Source organism: Triticum dicoccoides, chromosome 2B (genome assembly GCF_002162155.2).
Source record: "Triticum dicoccoides isolate Atlit2015 ecotype Zavitan chromosome 2B, WEW_v2.0, whole genome shotgun sequence".
NCBI classification, from domain to species: Eukaryota; Viridiplantae; Streptophyta; class Magnoliopsida; order Poales; family Poaceae; genus Triticum; species Triticum dicoccoides.
Window position 1 is genome coordinate 145,760,485 of NC_041383.1, and position 22,747 is coordinate 145,783,231.

Consider the following 22,747-nt stretch of genomic DNA (forward strand, 5'->3'; position numbering starts at 1 on the left):
GAAATTTCAAACCTGACGGGTGGGACCCCTCGTCAGTATTTTCTCTTTTTCGAACCGTTTTCTATTTTTTTAAGTTGGCCCCTGGAAACTTTGTGTTTCATTACAGATGAGTCCCTGGATTTAAAACCTTTATAACTTTTAAATAGAAACTGATTTTTGATTGATTCTATTTCTGTTATCTTTATTTTTCTGTCTAGTTTTTTTCATATTTATTTGAAAAATATTTGGAACACTTTTTGTGCACTCTCGATATTTACGTTAGTACGTATTTTCTTATACTGTAGATACCGGAGGAGGTGACGGAACCGCGAACTTCACCAAGCTAGACTCCGACTACTCCGAACCATGCAAGCATGTTTGAACTTTTGATATGATGAGTGTTCGTTGCATGTTTGCATTAAGCAGTTGCATGGCATGTTTATGAGCATTTCGGTAATGTGTTATATTACATGCAAAGATGAGGTAAGTGAGTTTCGATAATCCACATGTTGTTGGATGTGGGTTTGCATGGCCATGTGATGGCATGAGAATGGGTAAGATGGCAGTGTTGTAGCATGCCAGACTATTCGACTCCAGTGTCAACGTGAATCAAGTCACGTTTCCATCCGTTTCCCTTCCTGTACTACCACATGTTTTCCGCAAGGGATATGGCTTAGTAAGTTGCAAACCTCTTCCCTGTTACACACCAAATAGAGAGGCCGTGATGAGGGTTCCATGGCCCTGGATTAAATCCAGTCATCCGGTCAGGGGGCATGGGTGTTTCCGGTTGGGACCGAGAGGGGGGCACTCCTTAAAGCGCGCGTATATAAATTTGATCCCATGCTATTCGAGGTTGTGATCTCCCCGTCTCAATGTTTTTCTTGAACATTGTATAGGGTGATTCTTGGCATCATGAGGTGGGATGGGTGTGTACTGGTTAGATGTGTTTCTACCGAAATACCGTAAACGGAACTAGTCCTTCGTTTCTTCGGAAATCCGTTGGCTGTGGGTAATTAGTACAAACTCTATAGAGTCAAAAATCCTTTGAATCATCTTGCACACGTCCAAGTACTGTGTTCAACTTATCTTGTCAAATGTCAGCCTCAGTGACAAAACTCCGGTGAACCACATGAGTGTTAAGTCCGGTTAAATGTTTATTCCTGTGGATGGACTAACCCGTTTATTATTATGTGTTGAATATTTCCTATGAGTATTATATCTTCCTGAATTTATCAGATATGAATAATGAAATTTACGCCCTGTCTGCGATTTTGCTCAAACGTCCGACAGTGGCACACTTGTTATTTACTTTTGATATACGCCCCTTCTGCGATGTCGCTCAGACGTCCGACTGTGGTACACTTGTTATTTACTTTTGATATAAGCCCTTTTTGCGATGTCACTCAGACGTCCGACTGTGGCACGCTTGTTATTTACTTTCGATATAAGCCCTTTCTGCGATGTCGCTCAGACGTCCGACTGTGGCACGCATGTTATTTACTTTCAATATAAGCCCTTTCTGCGATGTCGCTCCGACGTCCGACTGTGGCACGCATGTCATTTACTTTTAAATATAAGCCCTTTATGTGGTGTCGCTTAGACGCCCGACTGCGGCATGATTATTTATTTGTTTACCCTTCAAGGCGTCGCTCCAGACACCCGATCGGTTTTCAGTTGTTTGTTGGGATTTCGGGAGGACTACCGCCCGACTTCCTTTTTACTTATCATGTCGTGCAAATTTTTTTAATTGAATGTGCATTACTATTTGCTCAAAACGCATTCATGCATGCATTTCTTATATCTTATGTCCGAAATGTCTTGCGAGTACTTTCAAAGTACTCACCTGGCTTGTTGATTTGGCCAGATGTTGATGAAGGCGATCTCATGGATGAATAGTTCGATAGCGAATCCGACGCCTAGAGGAGTCCCTGTCAGTCCCGTACGACCCTGGATTTGGTCACTGCATTATATCCACTTCCACTACCCAAATAAATTCATCGAGCCTCACCTCGACGCTCGATGAGCTGCCAGTTTAGGAGTCATGTTATCCACTCCACTGTAACATATCCACCACCACTCCATGTGTCATAACCGCCCTTATGTACAACATTTGCGTGTTTGTAATAAATTGTTGAGCAGCCTCAGCTCAACCCTGTAATATATTTAATTCTACTGGCCTTCTGTATCAAGTATCTGTCTACCAGTAAGGATAACTCTTCCTATACTGGAATCAAAAGATCGATTTCTCAATAAGTATTTTATTGAAAAACCGGTCGTCACACGTAGTCAACACTGACACGTGGATCCTGCTGGCTTATAAGCTAAACTAAAAATAAACTAAAACCTGGGTTAATTAGAGGTGGGGCCCATTTGTCAATGGCACACGGTTAACTAATGGCATCATTAGAGCTAAACTAATGAGCCACGTCAGCGGTTAGCGCTGGCGATGACCGGAGCACGACGGCGCTCGCCGTCCGGCCAACTCCGGCGTCGGGAGGACACGCGGCTGGTCCCGTTGGAACAGCCGCAACACGGCGCGTCCAACGGTGGTTGCGGCTGCGGCTGGGGTGGCTGGTAGCGGCAACTGCGGCGAGCGAGGCGGCAGCCGGAGCTCGGGCAACAGCGGAGATCACGCTATAGGGCACGGTAGGGAGAACCCGTGGGTGCTTCGGGTTCGCAGGAGCGCAGCGAGCATGCTAGTGATGCTTGGGCGAGCGGCCGAGATCAAGAGCGCGAAGCTCATTGACCATGGCAGTGGCGAGCCTCGATGGAGGTGGGGAACGGGGCTCAAGCAAGAACGCGAGTAGGAGAGGAGGGGGAATAGGTCCGTGAGCTCACATCGGGTTGAATGAAGGAGACGGCGAGCTTGGGGGAGCCCTGACGACGACGTACAGCGATGGTGATCTCGGCCCTCCGTGGTGGGAGACGCTGGCGTAGGCAAGGAAGAAAGGCCTCCCGGCCTGCTTGGCTTGGTGAAGACGACCAGGACGATGCGATAGAGCTCGTGGTCATGGGCAGAGGGCGAGGGGGTGGCTGTGGGCGCGGAGTTATGGCGGTGCGTCCATGGAGGCTTTGGCCATGGCGCGGAATGGACGAGGGGAAGAGCGAGGGAGGGAGAGATTGATCTGTACGGGTCTGGGGGGTGGTGGCGTGGTGCTACGGAAGGCTCAGGGCGCTTCAGGGAAGCAGGAGGTGGCTCGCACGTGGACGCGCGCGGCGAGCACGCGCCTTCGTCCTCCTGGCAGGGGAGGAAGACGACAGGGAGGAAGCCAGTGCGCTGGGCCAGCGAGCTGGGCCGGCCTGGCAAGTGGCCCAGGTAAGTCCTTCTCTCTCTCTCTTTCTTTTATTTCTATTTTTCTTTTGTTCTGTAAGTTTGTGGCATTACTAAAAATATCTAGTCACTTTCAAAAATCACCAAACTGTGCATGCCCAATGTTTAGAATATAGCCAACATAGAACATTTTGGTTTGGGATTATTTGGACATTTAAAATATTTACTAGCATTTAAATACCCAAATGCAGTTAACTAATGATGTAATCCAGTGACCCTCTGTTGTCCTAGAAAAGTGTGCACCATTTTTGTCAGAGGTTATAGACCAAGGCAAAGATGATGAACATTTTAGAAGGGCATTTTGGGTTCATTGAAAATGATTTTAGTAACCCTAGTTGGTTTAAGGGGGTGCTGGGGGTTCTGTCATCCCCAATTCAACTTAAATAAAATTTAAACATGATGCAACAAGATGCAACACTAGGCAGTACCAGAAGCTAGGGATGTGACAACTCACCCCCACTAAACAAGAATCTCGTCCCGAGATTCAAGACGTGAGGTAAGAAGACAAAGGGGACACTAAGTATCTCAAACTTCACGATCCAACTTTCACCTCGAGGTTGTTGATTTGTTGACTCAAATTGATCTTGACGTCTTTGCTTTCGATATCTTCATCCAACACGAGGACAAAAAGGAGACATGTCTACACAGATGGATCATCTTAATGATCATAAGATCAACTCGCGGAATGAGACATAGAAACATCTCTCGAGCCAAGACATGAAGCACACATACAGAGGAATGGAGTGAAGCAGATGACGAAGGTTCACTAGGTAGAGATCAGGTTCACGCTTAAGAAGGTGGTGAACGGTTGTCAACGTAGCGAGGAGTTGAGTTGCCATGATACCATAACGAGATATCTTGGAGGAGGGTGATTCATAGAAGTAATACCTTAACTAGAAAAAAGAATTACCTTTGATATAGAGTGTTGGGGAACGTTGCAGAAAATTAAAATTTTTCCTACGGTTTCACCAAGATCCATCTATGAGTTCATCTAAGCAACGAGGCAAGGGGAAGAGTTTGCATCTACATACCACTTGTAGATTGAGTGCGGAAGTGTTCAAGGGATGGTGATGATGGAGTCGTACTCGTTGTGATTCGGATCACCGATGACCAAGTGCTGAACGGACAGCACCTCCGCGTTCAACACACGTATGGTACGGGCGACGTCTCCTCCGTCTTGATACAGCAAGGAGGGAGGAGAGGTTGAGGAAGGCAGCTCCAAGGGCAGCACGACGGCGTGGTGCAGTTGGTGCAGCAGTATTCCGACAGAGCTTCGCCAAGCACGTACGGAGGAGCAGAGGTGTTGGGGAGGGGAGGGGCTGCGCCTTGAGTTGTGGTGTACAGCAACCCTCCCCTCACCCCTCTATATATAGGAGGAGAGGGGCAAGGGGGCCGGCCCTCTAGGGGAAACCCTAGAGGGGGCCGGCGGCCAAAGGGTGGGGGGCTTGCCCCCCAAGCAAGGCGGGTGCGCCCCCTTTAGGGTTTCCCCCCCAACCCTAGGCGCATGGCCCCAAGGGGGGGGGCGCCAAGCCCACTAGGGGCTGGCTGCTATCGCTACGCAGCCCAAGTGGCCCCCCGGGAGGGGTGGTCCCTCCCGGTGGACCCCGGGAACCTTTCCGGTGGTCCCGGTACAATACCGGTATGACCCCGAAACTTTCCGGTGCCCGTTTAACAACTTCCCATATATAAAACTTTACCTCCGGACCATTCCGGAACTCCTCGTGACGTCCGGGATCTCATCTGGGACTCCGAACAACATTCGGTAATCACATACTTTTCTTCCTGATAACCCTAGCGTCACCGAACCTTAAAGTGTGTAGACCCTACAGGTTCAGGAGACATAAAAACATGACCGAGACTCTCCGGTCAATAACCAACAGCGGGATCTGGATACCCATGTTGGCTCCAACATGCTCCTCGATGATGTCATCGGATGAACCACGATGTCGAGGATTCGATCCAACCCCGTATACAATTCCCTTTGTCAATCGGTACTTTACTTGCCCGAGACCCGATCGTCGGTATCCCAATACCTTGTTCAGTCTTGTTACCGGCAAGTCACTTTACTTGTACCGTAATGCATGATCCCGTGGCCAACACCTTGGTCACCTTGAGCTCATTATGATGATGCATTACCGAGTGGGCCCAGAGATACCTCTCCGTCATACGGAATGACAAATCCCAGTCTCGTTCCGTGTCAACCCAATAGACACTTTCGGAGATACCTGTAGTGCACCTTTATAGTCACCCAGTTACGTTGTGACGTTTGATACACCCAAAGCATTCCTACGGTATCCAGGAGTTACACGATCTCATGGTCGAAGGAAGAGATACTTGACATTGAAAAAGCTCTAGCAAACGAACTAACCGACCTTTGTGCTATGCTTAAGATTGGGTCTTGTCCATCACATCATTCTCCTAATGATGTGATCCCGTTATCAACGACATCCAATGTCCATAGCCAGGAAACCATGACTATCTGTTGATCACAACGAGCTAGTCAACTAGAGGCTCACTAGGGACATATTGTGGTCTATGTATTAACACGTGTATTACGATTTCCGGATAATACAGTTATAGCATGAATAAAAGACAATTATCATGAACAATGCAATATAATAATACTTTTATTATTGCCTCTAGGGCATATTTCCAACAGTCTCCCACTTGCACTAGAGTCACCAATCTAGTTACATTGTGATGAATCGAACACCCATAGAGTTCTGGTGTTGATAATGTTTTGCTCGCGAGAGAGGTTTAGTCAACGGATCTGCGACATTCAGATCCGTATGTACTTTGCAAATTTCTATGTCTCCATCTTGAACATTTTCACGGATGGAGTTGAAACGACGCTTGATATGCCTGGTCTTCTTGTGAAACCTGGGCTCCTTGGCAAGGGCAATAGCTCCAGTGTTGTCACAGAAGAGTTTGATTGGCCCCGACGCATTGGGTATGACTCCTAGGTCGGTGATGAACTCCTTCACCCAAATCGCTTCATGCGCTGCCTCCGAGGCTGCCATGTACTCCGCTTCACATGTAGATCCCGCCACGACGCTCTGCTTGCAGCTGCACCAGCTTACTGCTCCACCATTCAACATATACACATATTCGGTTTGTGACTTAGAGTCATCCGGATCTGAGTCGAAGCTAGCGTCGACGTAACCCTTTACGACGAGCTCTTCGTCTCCTCCATAAACGAGAAACATGTCCTTTGTCCTTTTCAGGTACTTCAGGATATTCTTGACCGCTGTCCAGTGTTCCTTGCCGGGATTACTCTGGTATCTTGCTACCAAACTTACGGCAAGGTTTACATCAGGTCTGGTACACATCATGGCATACATAATAGATCCTATGGCTGAAGCATAGGGGATGACACTCATCTCTTCTTTATCTTTTGCCATGGTCGGTGACTGAGCCGAGCTCAATCTCACACCTTGTAACATAGGCAAGAACCCTTTCTTGGACTCATCCATTTTGAACTTTTTCAAAATCTTATCAAGGTATGTGCTTTGTGAAAGACCTATGAGGCGTCTCGATCTATCTCTATAGATCTTGATGCCTAATATATAAGCAGCTTCTCCAAGGTCCTTCATTGAAAAACATTTGTTCAAGTAGGCCTTAATGCTGTCCAGAAATTCTATATTATTTCCCATCAAGAGTATGTCATCTACATATAATATGAGAAATGCTACAGAGCTCCCACTCACTTTCTTGTAAACGCAGGCTTCTCCATAAGTTTGCATAAACCCAAACGCTTTGATCATCTCATCAAAGCGAATATTCCAACTCCGAGATGCTTGCACCAGCCCATAAATGGATCGCTGGAGCTTGCATACTTTGTTAGCGTTCTTAGGATCGACAAAACCTTCCGGCTGCATCATATACAGTTCTTCCTTAAGATGCCCGTTAAGGAATGCCGTTTTGACGTCCATCTGCCATATCTCATAATCATAATATGCGGCAATCGCTAACATGATTCGGACGGACTTAAGCTTCGCTACGGGAGAGAAAGTCTCATCGTAGTCAATCCCTTGAACTTCCCGATAACCCTTAGCGACAAGTCGAGCTTTATAGATGGTGACATTACCATCCGTGTCCGTCTTCTTCTTAAAGATCCATTTGTTTTCTATCGCTCGCCGATCATCGGGCAAGTCAGTCAAAGTCCATACTTTGTTTTCATACATGGATTCTATCTCGGATTTCATGGCTTCTAGCCATTTGTTGGAATCTGGGCCCGCCATCATTTCTTCATAATTCAAAGGTTCACTGTTGTCTAACAACATGATTTCCAGGACAGGGTTGCCGTACCACTCTGGTGCGGAACGTGTCCTTGTGGACCTACGAAGTTCAGTAGCAACTTGATCCGAAGTACCTTGATCATCATCATTGTTTTCCTCTTCGGTTGGTGTGGGCATCACAGGAACATTTTCCTGAGCTGCACCACTTTCTCGTTCAAGAGGTAGTACTTCATCGAGTTCTACTTTCCTCCCACTTACTTCTTTCAAGAGAAACTCTTTTTCCAGAAAGCATCCGTTCTTGGCAACAAAGATCTTGCCCTCGGATCTTAAGTAGAAGGTATACCCGACAGTTTCCTTAGGGTATCCTATGAAGACGCATTTTTCCGACTTGGGTTCGAGCTTTTCAGGTTGAAGTTTCTTGACATAAGCATCGCATCCCCAAACTTTCAGAAACGACAGCTTAGGTTTCTTCCCAAACCATAATTCATACGGTGTCGTCTCAACGGATTTAGACGGTGCCCTATTTAAAGTGAATGTAGCTGTCTCTAGAGCGTATCCCCAAAATGATAGCGGTAAATCGGTAAGAGACATCATAGACCGAATCATATCCAATAGAGTGCGATTACGACATTTGGACACACCGTTTCACTGAGGTGTTCCAGGCGGCGTGAGTTGTGAAACGATTCCACATTTCCTTAAGTGTGTACCAAATTCGTGACTTAAGTGTGTACCTCATTCTGAAATTCCTTGAACTTTTCAAAGGTCTCAGACTTGTGTTTCATTAAGTGGACATACCCATATCTACTTAAGTCATCAGTGAGAGTGAGAACATAACGATATCCTCCGCGAGCCTCAACGCTCATTGGACCGCACACAATGGTATGTATGATTTCCAACAAGTTGGTTGCTCGCTCCATTGTTCCGGAGAATGGAGTCTTGGTCATTTTGCCCATGAGGCATGGTTCGCATGTGTCAAATGATTCATAATCAAGAGACTCCAAAAGTCCATCAGCATGGAGTTTCTTCATGCGCCTCACACCAATGTGACCAAGGCGGCAGTGCCACAAGTATGTGGGACTATCGTTATCAACTTTACATCTTTTGGCATCTACACTATGAACATGTGTAATATTACGTTCGAGATTCATTAAAAATAAACAATTGACCATCGAAGCATGACCATAAAACATATCTCTCATATAAATCGAACAACCATTATTCTCGGACTTAAATGAGTAGCCATCTCGTATTAAACGAGATCCAGATACAATGTTCATGCTCAAACTTGGCACTAAATAACAATTATTAAGGTTCGAAACTAATCCCGTAGGTAAATGTAGAGGCAGCGTGCCGACGGCGATCACATCGACTCTGGAACCATTCCCGACGCGCATCGTCACCTCGTCCTTCGCCAGTCTCCGTTTATTCCGCAGCTCCTACTGTGAGTTACAAATCTGAGCAACGGCACCGGTATCAAATACCCAGGAGTTACTACGAGTATTGGTAAGGTACACATCAATTACATGTATATCAAATATACCTTTGGTGTTGCCGGCCTTCTTATCCGCTAAGTATTTGGGGCAGTTCCGCTTCCAGTGACCCTTCCCCTTGCAATAAAAGCACTCAGTCTCAGGCTTGGGTCCATACTTTGACTTCTTCCCGGCAACTGGCTTACCGGGCGCAGCAACCTCCTTGCCGTCCTTCTTGAAGTTCTTCTTACCCTTGCCCTTCTTGAACTTAGTGGTCTTATTGACCATCAACACTTGATGTTCTTTCTTGATTTCAACTTCTGCTGACTTCAGCATGGAAAATACTTCAGGAATGGTCTTTACCATCCCCTGCATATTGTAGTTCATCACAAAGCTCTTGTAGCTTGGTGGGAGCGACTGAAGGATTCTGTCAATGACTGCCTCATCAGGGAGGATAACATTCAGCTGGGTCATACGGTTGTGCAACCCAGACATCTTGAGTATGTGCTCACTGACAGAACTATTTTCCTCCATCTTACAACTATAGAACTTGTCAGAGATGTCATATCTCTCAACCCGGGCGTGAGCTTGGAAAACTAGTTTCAGCTCTTCGAACATCTCATATGCTCCGTGATGCTCAAAACGCTTTTGGAGCCCCGGTTCTAAGCTGTAAAGCATGCCACACTGAACGAGGGAGTAATCATCAGCACGAGACTGCCAAGCATTCATAATGTCTTGGTTCTCTGGGACGGGAGCGTCACCTAGCGGTCCTTCTAGGACATATTGTTTCCTGGCAACTATGACGATGATCCTCAGGTTCCGGACCCAGTCTGTATAGTTGCTGCCATCATCTTTCAGCTTGGTTTTCTCTAGGAACGCGTTGAAGTTCATGTTGACATGAGCGTTGGCCATTTGATCTACAAGACATATTTGCAAAGGTTTTAGACTAAGTTCATGATAATTAAGTTCTAATCAAATTATGAACTCCCACTCAGATTAGACATCCCTCTAGTCATCTAAGTGTTACACGATCCGAGTCGACTAGCCCGTGTCCGATCATCACGTGAGACGGACTAGTCATCATCGGTGAACATTCTCATGTTGATCGTATCTTCCATACGACTCGTGTTCGACCTTTCGGTCTCCGTGTTCCGAGGCCATGTCTGCACATGCTAGGCTCGTCAAGTTAACCCTAAGTGTTTTCGCTGTGTAAAACTGTCTTACACCCGTTGTATGTGAACGTAAGAATCCATCACACCCGATCATCACGTGGTGCTTAGAAGCGACGAACTGTAGCAACGGTGCACAGTTAGGGGAGAACACTTCTTGAAATTGTTGTAAGGGATCATCTTATTTACTACCGTCGTCCTAAGTAAACAAGATGCATAAAACATAATAAACATCACATGCAATTATATAAAGTAGTGACATGATATGGCCAATATCATATAGCTCCTTTGATCTTCATCTTCGGGGCTCCATGATCATCTTGTCACCGGAATGACACCATGATCTCCATCATCATGATCTCCATCATCGTGTCTTCATGAAGTTGTCACGCCAACGACTACTTCTACTTCTATGACTAACACGTTTAGCAATAAAGTAAAGTAAGTTACATGGCGTTCTTCAATGACACGCTGGTCATACAAAAATAAAGACAACTCCTATGGTTCCTGCCGGTTGTCATACTCATCGACATGCAAGTCGTGAATCCTATTACAAAGAACATGATCTCATACATCACAATTCATCATTCATCACAACTTCTGGCCATATCACATCACATGATCAATCGCTGCAAAAACAAGTTAGACGTCCTCTAATTGTTGTTGCATCTTTTACGTGGCTGCAATTGGGTTCTAGCAAGAACGTTTTCTTACCGACGAATAACCACAACGTGATTTTGTCAACTTATATTTACCCTTCATAAGGGCCCTTTTCATCGAATCCTCTCCAACTAAAGCGGGAGAGACAGACACCCGCCAGCCACCTTATGCAACTAGTGCATGTCAATCGGTGGAACCGGTCTCACGTAAGCGTACGTGTAAGGTTGGTCCGGGCCGCTTCATCCCACAATGTCGTTGAAGCAAGAAAATACTAGTAGTGGCAAGTAAGTTGACAAGATCCACGCCCACAACAAAATTGTGTTCTACTCGTGCAAAGAGAACTACGCATAAACCTGGCTCTGATACCACTGTTGGGGAACGTTGCAGAAAATTAAAATTTTTCCTACGGTTTCACCAAGATCCATCTATGAGTTCATCTAAGCAACGAGTCAAGGGGAAGAGTTTGCATCTACATACCACTTGTAGATCGAGTACAGAACTGTTCAAGGGGATGGTGATGATGGAGTCATACTCGTCGTGATTCGGATCACCGATGACCAAGTGCTGAACGGACAGCACCTCCGCGTTCAACACACGTACGGTACGGGCGACGTCTCCTCCGTCTTGATCCAGCAAGGAGGAAGGAGAGGTTGAGGAAGGCAGCTCCAAGGGCAGCACGACGGCGTGGTGCAGTTGGTGCAGCAGTATTCCGACAGGGCTTCGCCAAGCACGTACGAAGGAGGAGAGGTGTTGGGGAGGGGAGGGGCTGCGCCTTGAGTTGTGGTGTACAGCAGCCCTCCCCTCACCCCTCTATATATAGGAGGAGAGGGGCAAGGGGGCCGGCCCTCTAGGGGAAACCCTAGAGGGGGGCGGCGGCCAAAGGGTGGGGGGCTTGCCCCCCAAGCAAGGGGGGTGCGCCCCCTTTAGGGTTTCCCCCCCAACCCTAGGCGCATGGGCCCAAGGGGGGGCACGCCAAGCCCACTAGGGGCTGGATGCTATCCCTACGCAGCCCAGGTGGCCCCCCGGGAGGGGTGGTCCCTCCCGGTGGACCCCTGGAACCTTTCCGGTGGTCCCGGTACAATACCGGTATGACCCCGAAACTTTCCGGTGCCCGTTTAACAACTTCCCATATATAAAACTTTACCTCCGGACCATTCCGGAACTCCTCGTGACGTCCGGGATCTCATCCGGGACACCGAACAACATTCGGTAATCACATACTTGTCTTCCTGATAACCCTAGCATCACCGAACCTTAAGTGTGTAGACCCTACGGGTTCGGGAGACATGCAGACATGACCGAGACTCTCCGGTCAATAACCAACAGCGGGATCTGGATACCCATGTTGGCTCCCACATGCTCCTCGATGATGTCATCGGATGAACCACGATGTCGAGGATTCGATCAAACCCCGTATACAATTCCCTTTGTCAATCGGTACGTTACTTGCCCGAGACCCGATCATCGGTATCCCAATACCTTGTTCAGTCTCGTTACCAGCAAGTCACTTTACTCGTACCGTAATGCATGATCCCGTGGCCAACACCTTGGTCACCTTGAGCTCATTATGATGATGCATTACCGAGTGGGCCCAGAGATACCTCTCCGTCATACGGAGTGACAAATTCCAGTCTCGATCCGTGTCAACCCAATAGACACTTTCGGAGATACCTGTAGTGCACCTTTATAGTCACCCAGTTACGTTGTGACGTTTGATACACCCAAAGCATTCCTACGGTATCCAGGAGTTACACGATCTCATGGTCGAAGGAAGAGATACTTGACATTGAGAAAGCTCTAGCAAACGAACTAACCGACCTTTGTGCTATGCTTAAGATTGGGTCTTGTCCATCACATCATTCTCCTAATGATGTGATCCCGTTATCAATGACATCCAATGTCCATAGCCAGGAAACCATGACTATCTGTTGATCACAACGAGCTAGTCAACTAGAGGCTCCCTAGGGACATATTGTGGTCTATGTATTCACACGTGTATTACGATTTCCGGATAATACAGTTATAGCATGAATAAAAGACAATTATCATGAACAATGAAATATAATAATACTTTTATTATTGCCTCTAGGGCATATTTCCAACATAGAGATCATTGAGACTCCTTATATCAGCGTAAGGCAAATCATAGCAATCGTTTGGTGGAGTGCGAAGGAATGGCATGCCAGACTAGAATGGATCATGTGGATTACCTTGTTGAAAACAATCCAAGTAATGATTTTAGCTTATCATCGGAAATGGATGGAACCCATGGTAGAATGGCACATTGGCAATGCAAGCTGGGAACGAAATGCAAATGCTGGGAATGATTCTGGTAACTGGGAAATAATTCAACAGTAGAGAGCGATCCCAGTTAGTGTCGGTGATAACACATAGCGCTTGCGCGTGCTCTCGAGAACTTGAGCATTTCCATATTCATCAAGGTTTTACCAATATCCATATCAAGGATCCTGGCAACACAACATACCACTAAGATGAATAGTGATGGACAATGCAGATGCAAAGGAAGATAACACCTTCTCAGATTTCACCTTAGCGGGGCCAAGGAAAGAAATTCTGGATGATGGACCGAGAGACATTTAGCACTCCGCTTCTAATGTTCTCCTTGATGCACTAGCATATCCCATTCATAGATATGGCTTGATATCTAGAACATCAAGTAAAAGGTCGGACTTCGGAAAACAACAATCCATAAGGAACAACTAGGGAGTAAATCCTACGAAATCCTTATGGGGAGGTGGCCAACTTTCTTCAATCGAGATACTACAATAATAGGTCTTCTGGCTGGGTGTGTTGGCCACGACATCCACTTTACCGGTTATCGAGAGACCAATATTATAGTTCTTGGAAAAATGCTCCAACCATCATATCTGCCTGAGATTCAGATCTGGTTGGTGTCAGGATATTCCAGACTCATCAAGTCTAGAAAGAAAAATGAAAGTTTGCAACACAAATCGACGAGAGACATTGCGAGATTCTCAGGAAATGGACTATGGTAGTAAGCTCCAAAACATGAGTTGGTTCTGCTACAAACATGTGAACACGTTGTCCCAGACAAGCATGGCCACGTAGTAGTCTTATAATTAAACACTACTGAGTTCAGGTGGGGAACCATCATTGCGGAGAGCGAAGTCCTGCGCATGTACCTTTGGGTCCTTAAGGATTAGCACTTAAGAACTTCTTTCCCTTGAACAAATCAATCAGTGGCTTGGTGTGCTAGGGATTCATATAGAATGAAGGTTGCAAGTCTCTAGACTACAGAATACTTCGCACATATGCATGACTGACTTGGGATGATTCCAGAGGAAGCGAAACAAACTTTCTCAAATTCATGGCGGCAACTTGCATCATATGCACGTGAATTAGAGGAAGTCACTTCTTCCATCAAAACATAGACTTCATGAACTAGCACGAAAAAAATGCTTTCAAAAGTTTCCAACGCTAACTTGGATGTTCAACATGAATCATGGACAAGATGAAAATGTTGTCAATGGGCTCAACAACAAACCATTTAGGCTTCCATATAGATGGAATTCCACAATTAAGTGAACAAGGTGATAGCATTGGTCAGACCCAAGGATGTAATGGTGTATGCCCAAGGGATCAACCACGAGTAAGACAACATTACGAACATCGTTGGCTCCGATTTGATTTAATGATAGCCCAGACTCAAATCAAGATTTTGACAAGGCAATAGATCCAAAAACTGATCACACTACAAAAAAATACACTTCCGTGATGATACGTGTTTGTCATAGTAGGTCGCGTTTTATGTCATGCATGTACATCCATGACGATTTTATGACAGAATCAAGATAGTCATACCTGTGCTGTCCTAGAAGTGTTCCATGACATTACCAAAATTATCATCACGCAAGTGTCCACTTCCATTACGATAAATCGCGCGTCACAGAAGTGCTTTCGTCAAGGGTGATCGACACGTGGCATCCACCGTAACGGAACACTGTTAAGCTATTGGGTCGGGTTTTGGATCCGATAACCCGTTAACAGCCCCGACCAATGGGGATTTTCCACGTGTAAAATCATCAATGGCTGGAGGAAACACATGTCGGCTCATCATTGGGACAGATGTCATCCACTCATTGGACAGAAGGCGCCTATGATACGTCGACACATGGCACGACCAATCAAGTTTAAATGGGCCGGCCCAACTAAAGGCCCACAAGATTTTACGGCCCTTAATGGGCCGGCCCAATTAAAGGCCCATGAGATTTTGAATACTATAATGGGCTGGCCCAGCTAAAGGCCCACAAGATTTCGCGGACCATAATAGGCTGTCCCAGGTAAAGGCCCACAATATTTTTGTGTGCCATAATTGGCCGGCCCAGGTAAAGGCCCACAAAATTCTTGCGGATCATAATGGGCCAGCCCAGCTAAAGGCCCATGGGATTGCGCCGACATTAATGTGCCGGCCTAGCTGTAGGCCCACAAGATTTTGAGGACCCTAGTAGGCCGGCCCATTAACTGGCTGCCATGTTTTGGGCCAAATGTCGGCCCATATTTGATCCAGTCCATTAATGGCCTGCCACGTTCCGGGCCTAATAATGTCCCACATAAGATCCGGCCCGTTAAAAGCCTCCCACTTTCTGGGCCAAATCACGGCCCAGATCAGGTCCAGCCCTTTAAGAGGCTTTGGGCTCAATAATGGCCCATATCAGATTCGGCCTGTTGACTGGACGCTATGCTTTTGGGCCCACTTGCTAAAGGCCCATTTAGTAATTCGACCTGATATTAGTTTCGGCCTGTTAAGGGCCCATTTAACATTTCGTCCCTATATTAATTTCGGCCTGTTAAAAGCCCGTCATATAGTTGGGCCTAACTACGGCCCGTTTGCATCCGTCCTGCTCGCAGCCAATATCTGATTGGGCCAAACAAGGACCGAGACAACTTTGGCCTGTTAAAAGCCCGTGAATTGATTCGCACAATCATGGGTCGGGGTCCATTTCAGGCTGCCGCTGGCCCGTGAGCTATTCGGCATGTTTCAGGCCCAGCCTACTTCTCAGCCTCCTAAAAGCCCATTAAGTTTTCTTGCGAAAAGAGGGCCGGGGGTTACTTGGCCTATTAAAGGCCCGAATCTACTAGTGGGCCAGTTTGACGGGGCCCATGATGTGGATCATACATCGTGATTGCATGACGGCCCGATTATGTACCGTAATTTTACGATTTGGCCGGTTTACTGCGAAGATAGGACATATATACCGTAAAATAACTGCAGCATCGTGAATAAGAAAAAACCTAGACTATACAATAAAGAAATTACGGCAGGTTACATCCACAGGGCATCAAAGTTCGCCACTATGATAGTAAAGCACAAGCAGACAGCATATTACATACACTGGGCATCAAAGATCGCCACTAGTGCAAATAAACACGCCGACAAAATAATATACAAAACCGACAGCACTTCAATAGAGTTCAAGAAAGGTTAGCCCTGCTGGGGAGCTGCAGCCCAAGGAGCTGAGCAAGATGATGAGACTGTGCTTGTTCAACACTTATATCTTCCTTGCTCTGAAAGATAAACAAGCAAACAGATGACAAGTTTCGCACATAAAAGTATCAGTGCTGACAATTCATCACATTTCTTACTAACGAATAAAGTAACACAGTTTAAAAGTGCATTAACACAATATGGTATTGTTCATGTCAAGACATGGCAGGAAATGACATTGTGAAGGAGTTGGCAGCTTCACGACACCACTGGATTATAGATCAAGAACTCATAAGTATCAATGGTTAGTGTGCTGTCAATTTATCCCATTTCAGATTGGCAATTAAAGAGACGGTTTAAATAATAGTAGAATGATATGACATTGTTCATAGTTAAGACATTGCAGAATATGACATTGTGCTGTAGTGGGTAGGTTCACCACACCACTGGATTACGGATGAAGAACAGAAGCATACATGCAGTGCAAAAGAAGATCACTTGCTCTGAATAGTTTAATTTACATGGTATGAAGAAGGAACTTGGTTGTACAACTGAAAACTTAAATTGAGAAGGACAAACTTTTGGTTATGAACTACTCTCTCCGTCCCAAAATAAGTGTCTCAACTTTGTACTAGCTCTAGTATAAATTTGTACTAAGCTCAAGACACTTATTTTGGGACGGAGGGAGTACAAAATAAACAGCTGTTGCAGTCATGCCTAACCAAATATACACAACAAAGTTTGAAGGTTTGAGAAGGACAAACTTACATTACTGGTGAAGATAGGCTCTATAAAGCCCTTGTCCATGCTGATGGGGGGGGGGGCAATTCAAGAAGTTTAGCACAGAATCTTCTTCATAAGCATTGCCTTTATTCTACATTTTGTTAAGATTAAATATAGATGTGATAATATACGAAAAAATGGAGAATATTTAAGATAAGATGAAGAGTGATGCTACATAACCAGGTAGCTATAAATGTATGTGCAGCGATACAGGCAAAAGGCACAGCCAAGAGCAATGCACAGCTAAACTTCTTCAGTACCAACCTTATGGTAAGAGTAAATATAGATCTGATGTGTAGAAAATGGAGGGCAAAGGAAAATAAGCTGCAGAGTGATGGTACATGAACAACTACCTGTCAATATAAGTACACTGATAAAGGACATCATGTACTTACAAGAACAATGCAGAGCTAAAAAAATTCATTGGCATTGGATATATTCTACACTAATGTAACCATTCATACAGATCAGATAATTTGGAGCGAACAATTGATAAGCAAGCTATCATGCATACTGCTGTCACATAATGAACCAGGTATGTATGCAGGTATAGTGATACAGGACAACAGGTACTAACAAGAGCAAAGCAGCGGGCAACATATTTGCGATATCCTGTCGTTCTTTACAAACCGAAATTCTTCTTTGAGCTGATTTCCTGCAAAAAAGATCCGTAAGGCACATGCGGAAAAGTAGAAGTTCAAATTGTCATGTGATTTCATAGACAGTACCTCATCCCGGGAACGAGACCGGTGCATAACAAGGTTTTTCCATTCAATGTCTTCTAAATTTAGCACAAGAGACTTCACTGGAAATTTGTTTATAGACTTGCCATCAAAGTGTGATTTCCTCAGGTAACACCGATACTGCTGCAATGCTTCCTTGAAAAGCACAAGCAAGCTTTGCTCGTCATGACTATCTAGATTGACACTCACCTAGTTACAACAATGTAATGTAAATCATTGATGTGTTCGATCAGCAGAAAACAGGAAAATAATAACCATGAATAATAGCACTTACACGTAAGTTGGACAGGAAGATGTGAAAATGGTGTTTGTCTTCACTATAATCTTCCGATGATGGGAATATATGCACGTAGTCCCTAACAACATTGAAAGCATTGTCTTTTAAACTGGGAATAAATGGAATGGGGTTCCAATCTGCAGGAATTGGTCGTCTCTGCAGTTGGGATAGGTCTTCGGCCGGTGGACTTGTTGTACTTTTTGCTGGAGTGGGATTTTTCTGTGGTACAGCTGGTGCTATGGCAAATGAAATTGGTATACCTTTTGCTGGAGTGCGGGTCCTGTGTGATGGAGCTAGTGGTGTGGCCAGTGAAGTATGGGTACAGTCGAGTCGGTCCTATGTTTTGTGTCACTGGTTGTACAGCCAATATAAGTGGCGCGCTGTCTGATTTCTCCGGCACCACCACGTTTTTCAAGGACTTTGCTGGTGCTCCTTCAGGTTCGGCAATCACCCTCTTCCTTTTTGATGTCTAATGCACAAGAACAACATTTGAGTGGAAAAACATGGTATGACGACAGATGGAATATGTATTGATAATGGATTTGCATGGCATCTCGAGTTATATGATGAGTAAACTAAGCAGATGGTGGTGCAACAAAGTAGAAGAAATGCAAGACTACATATGCAAGATACGCACAATCAATAGAACCTTGCAAAATTAGAACAGGCACCTTGATGGGTGAACAGGACAGACCATCTGCCTTTGACTCCTCGAGGTTAGAATAGTCATTAGGATGATATTCTGAACAAGACTCAATAGGTGGGGAGCGTACGAGTTTCATTCCTTTCAGAATGGCACTCAATGCCTTGGTGCCAATTTTGTAAGTCATTGCAGTGTTCCACAATATTCTTCTGATGCGCGGATTCTGATATTCACTATAATAGTTGTGAGATTATCTTTGTAATGCAGATGATATTCTAATATAGGGGCGCCCCTGTAAACACTTATGTGCTATTACTGGATTCTGATGAGAGAGCTCATGTGTGCTGTAATATCATGTGTGCATTTATATAATCTAGCACAAGTACACAAAAAAATAGGCTCTAGAAGTAAGGATAGCTGGCAGATGATAGGTTCATAATATACTGTATAGAGAGTTTATTGCCAAACCATGATAACAAGAGCACACAGCAACTAGGCAGATCATAGTGTACATAACAGGGGTACACCATAACCACGATATATAAATCGGGAACGTGGAACTGGCTTGAAAATATGGTGTTGTATTGCCGCTAGTAATTGAAAGCCTATCGATCACGTATAGGCCAGCACTATCGAACATGGTAAAGAAGAGCAAAGAGATTTTGGATAATAAAATGTTGGTTGCGCAGTGAGTACACATGATGAACCAGAGCGCATTAAGAATGCAACTCCCAGCCGTCTCTCGACCATTTCAGGTGGTTGGATGAAGATCCTACGTCTCCTAACCCTTCTTCTTCCTCGTCTCTGATTCTTCCCACAAAGAACACCGCATGGGCCGCCGGTCGGACCACCGGCCCCCACCGCCTGTGTTCCTCCGCCACCCCCACCCCCTATCCACGTCGAGTTTTCTTCGTTTGGCAAGGCCCCACAACCACCCGAGCCCCTTGGATCGCACCGGCGAACTCCGGCGAGCTTTGAAAAATCGACTGACCCAATTTTCAAATTTATTCTACTGTGATTTAACTAGTGTGGAATATAAAAGGGGAAAACCATAAGCATTGGGAGTATAGTGTTGAGCGTGCCATGGCGGATCTGAAGGTGCAAACCGGACAAAGGCAAATTCGCAACCAAGACAAGAAATTGGAGTAAAGCAGTGGCAATCTATTTTCTTGCTGCGATAAATAAGTTGAGCAGATACGAAAGAGTACCGCCTCTGGTGCGGCGCCGTGTACGCATCTGCTGAAAATTTGACAGTGCTGCGGTAGCGATGGCTGTCGGCGGCATGGAAGTGGATCTAGGAGAGTAGACGGTGGCGGCAGGGCGTGGTGGACAAGATGGTCGTAGGAGCGGCGCCGGCAAGGTGGACGACGGCGGGGATGAAGCGAGAGGACGGGATGCAAGGATCCTGGTCCGAAGGCGTGGATGAGAGAGGTCGATCTCTTGTAATGGACGGCCGCATCGGGGTATCAGCTCCGGCATGGTGGAGGAGGACGGCGGTGGATGGGGTGGCGGACGACGGCGGACTAAGGAGGGTGGGGTGGAGAGGGTGTTTTAGCGCCCACGAAGTACGAATGGGGAAAAGGGAGGTAGAGAGGAAGGGGGGCATGTATTCAGGGCGCGCTTGTCTCAAATGCGAGGAAATTTACAAACTTAGCCCCCGTTCCAAATTTCTACTACATCACAACAACATTAGTCGGTTGGGGATAGGACGGTAATCTCACATACACCGAATATTTGCCGATGAGAGTTTGTTTTTGGCGCCCACCATATATGTATATGAATCAGGGAGGGAGTCGATTTCGGCCGAGGGCACACTGTGTTTTGGCGCCCACCATGTATGAATCTGGGTGAGAGGCGGTTACGTCATATTTGGGTGAAATTACAAACCTACCCCTATCGAAACCTATAGAAATCCAGCAGATAGGCTTTGCGTGGCAGGGATAAGCAGTAGTGATTTCCATCTCACAGATTTTGGTTTCGGGCGGTTACTGCGACTTTCCCCGCTTTGTTCAAATTTTGCACAGTGCATGTTTACCGTGCCAACTCAATTCGAATCCTGTTTGTATTCTACTATTGTTTTTCGGGCGGGATCCATTTTCAATTCGAATTACATTCTATATACATCATTTTTTATATATACTTTCAAAAGAACAGCACCATTTATACATAAATATGGTTTACAAATGGCATGATCTCACATTCATAAGGTTGTATCCATAAATTTGGATTTTCAAATATTTGAAACCACTTTATGTTGAAATCCAATGTATGCATTCCTCGCTAACTGTCTCCAATTAATGTGTGTTTCATGCGGGTTTTTTTTAACTTCTCAAACATGTATAATGTGTTTCACACACGCAACATATAGTGTAATCCCGTTTAGATATTAATTGCATATAAACCATGCATTGTTTGTAATTGAAGAATCTATGGATCACCAATATTGATAAACTATATAACATTACACATGTGCCCAAATTGAAATGAATATGCATGTTTGATACACCAATTTGCTTTATGATATTATCGATGTGGTGATCTCCATTTTAAATATTTGAATCCCCTTTAATCTAGATATTCGTCTCATATAGCTATCACTCATGCTTATATAGGACTATCTCTCTGGACCTATACGCGTTCCTCGTCTCTCAGGCATCTCTCGTGCTACCTGTATGTTGACAATGATCTTTTATCTTCGTAACACACTAACGGTACTCTCTCCCTCGACCTTCATCACTCTATCTCTCTCTAAGTATATCTCGCTCCCTACTATGTGTCTCTAGCTATGATTCTCCATGTGGAATCTCTTTCTCTCACACAAACACAAAACTTTGTCTCCCGGGGTCTCATTTCTCTCAACTATTCCCATGTGTGCCACTCGCACACCCCTCATACAGAGATGTCTTTCGCTCCTTAGATATGAAAACATACGACTCTTCCTCTTCAATATCTCTTTCTCACACACAAACACAAACTCTGTCTCCCGGGGTCTCATATTTCTCCATTGTTCTCTTGTATGTCGCTCAAACACACCCTCTCTCCCTAGAGATATCTTGCGTTCCCTCATATGTCTTTCTAGTTATCACTCTCGTTGTGAAATATCTTTCTCTCTCGCAGACACAAAACTCCGTCTCTCTGGATCTCATTTCTCTCTGATATCTATTTGTATGTGACTCACATGCACCCTCTCTCTATCTCTCTCACACCCACACACATAACCCAGCCTTCTGATCCACTCGACTCCTATCTCCAGCGCACACTAGCTAGCATCTTTATCTTTCTATTTATCTATTTCTCCATCAACCTTCTTTCTCGCCCTCACTCTTGATTCCTATCACGCACACTACATATGTTTCTCTCTACATGCAGTCAAGTGCCCTCTCACACACATATATAACTTCACCCTTTGAACCACCCGACGGTCATATCCGACACCCAAACTAACGGATGTCTCTCTAGCTAGCATCTCCATCTCTGTATCTATCTGTAGTTTCTCTGTCAACATTTATTTCTCGCACGGAGTCTTGCTTCCTATCACCCACACTATATATGTCTATCCATACATATGCATTTATAGGTTGATATCTTTTTCACAATCGTTGCACCTCACCCCCTCTGCTCGCCATAGATGCATGCTCCAGCCCACAACACTATCTCTTAAAGACAAAAACACATGCTCAATTGTCGGGCCTTCTTCCCTGCATTCTCACATGCATGCATATTGTCATACTGATCCGTCTCTCCCATGTCGTTGATGTTAGGACTTATGTCTTCTTTATTTTATCTCAATCATACGCGTGCACACACACACACACATCCCACGTATACATGTATACCTCTCACACATGCACGTTCAAGGTCTCTATGTCTCCATACGTAGTTAATTACCCTCAATCCTAATGCCACATCGAATCGTTCTCCTCTTTTGTGCACATAACTTCCGCCTGGATGGGCAAAACACACTCTCACAATTAACAATCTCCTTCTA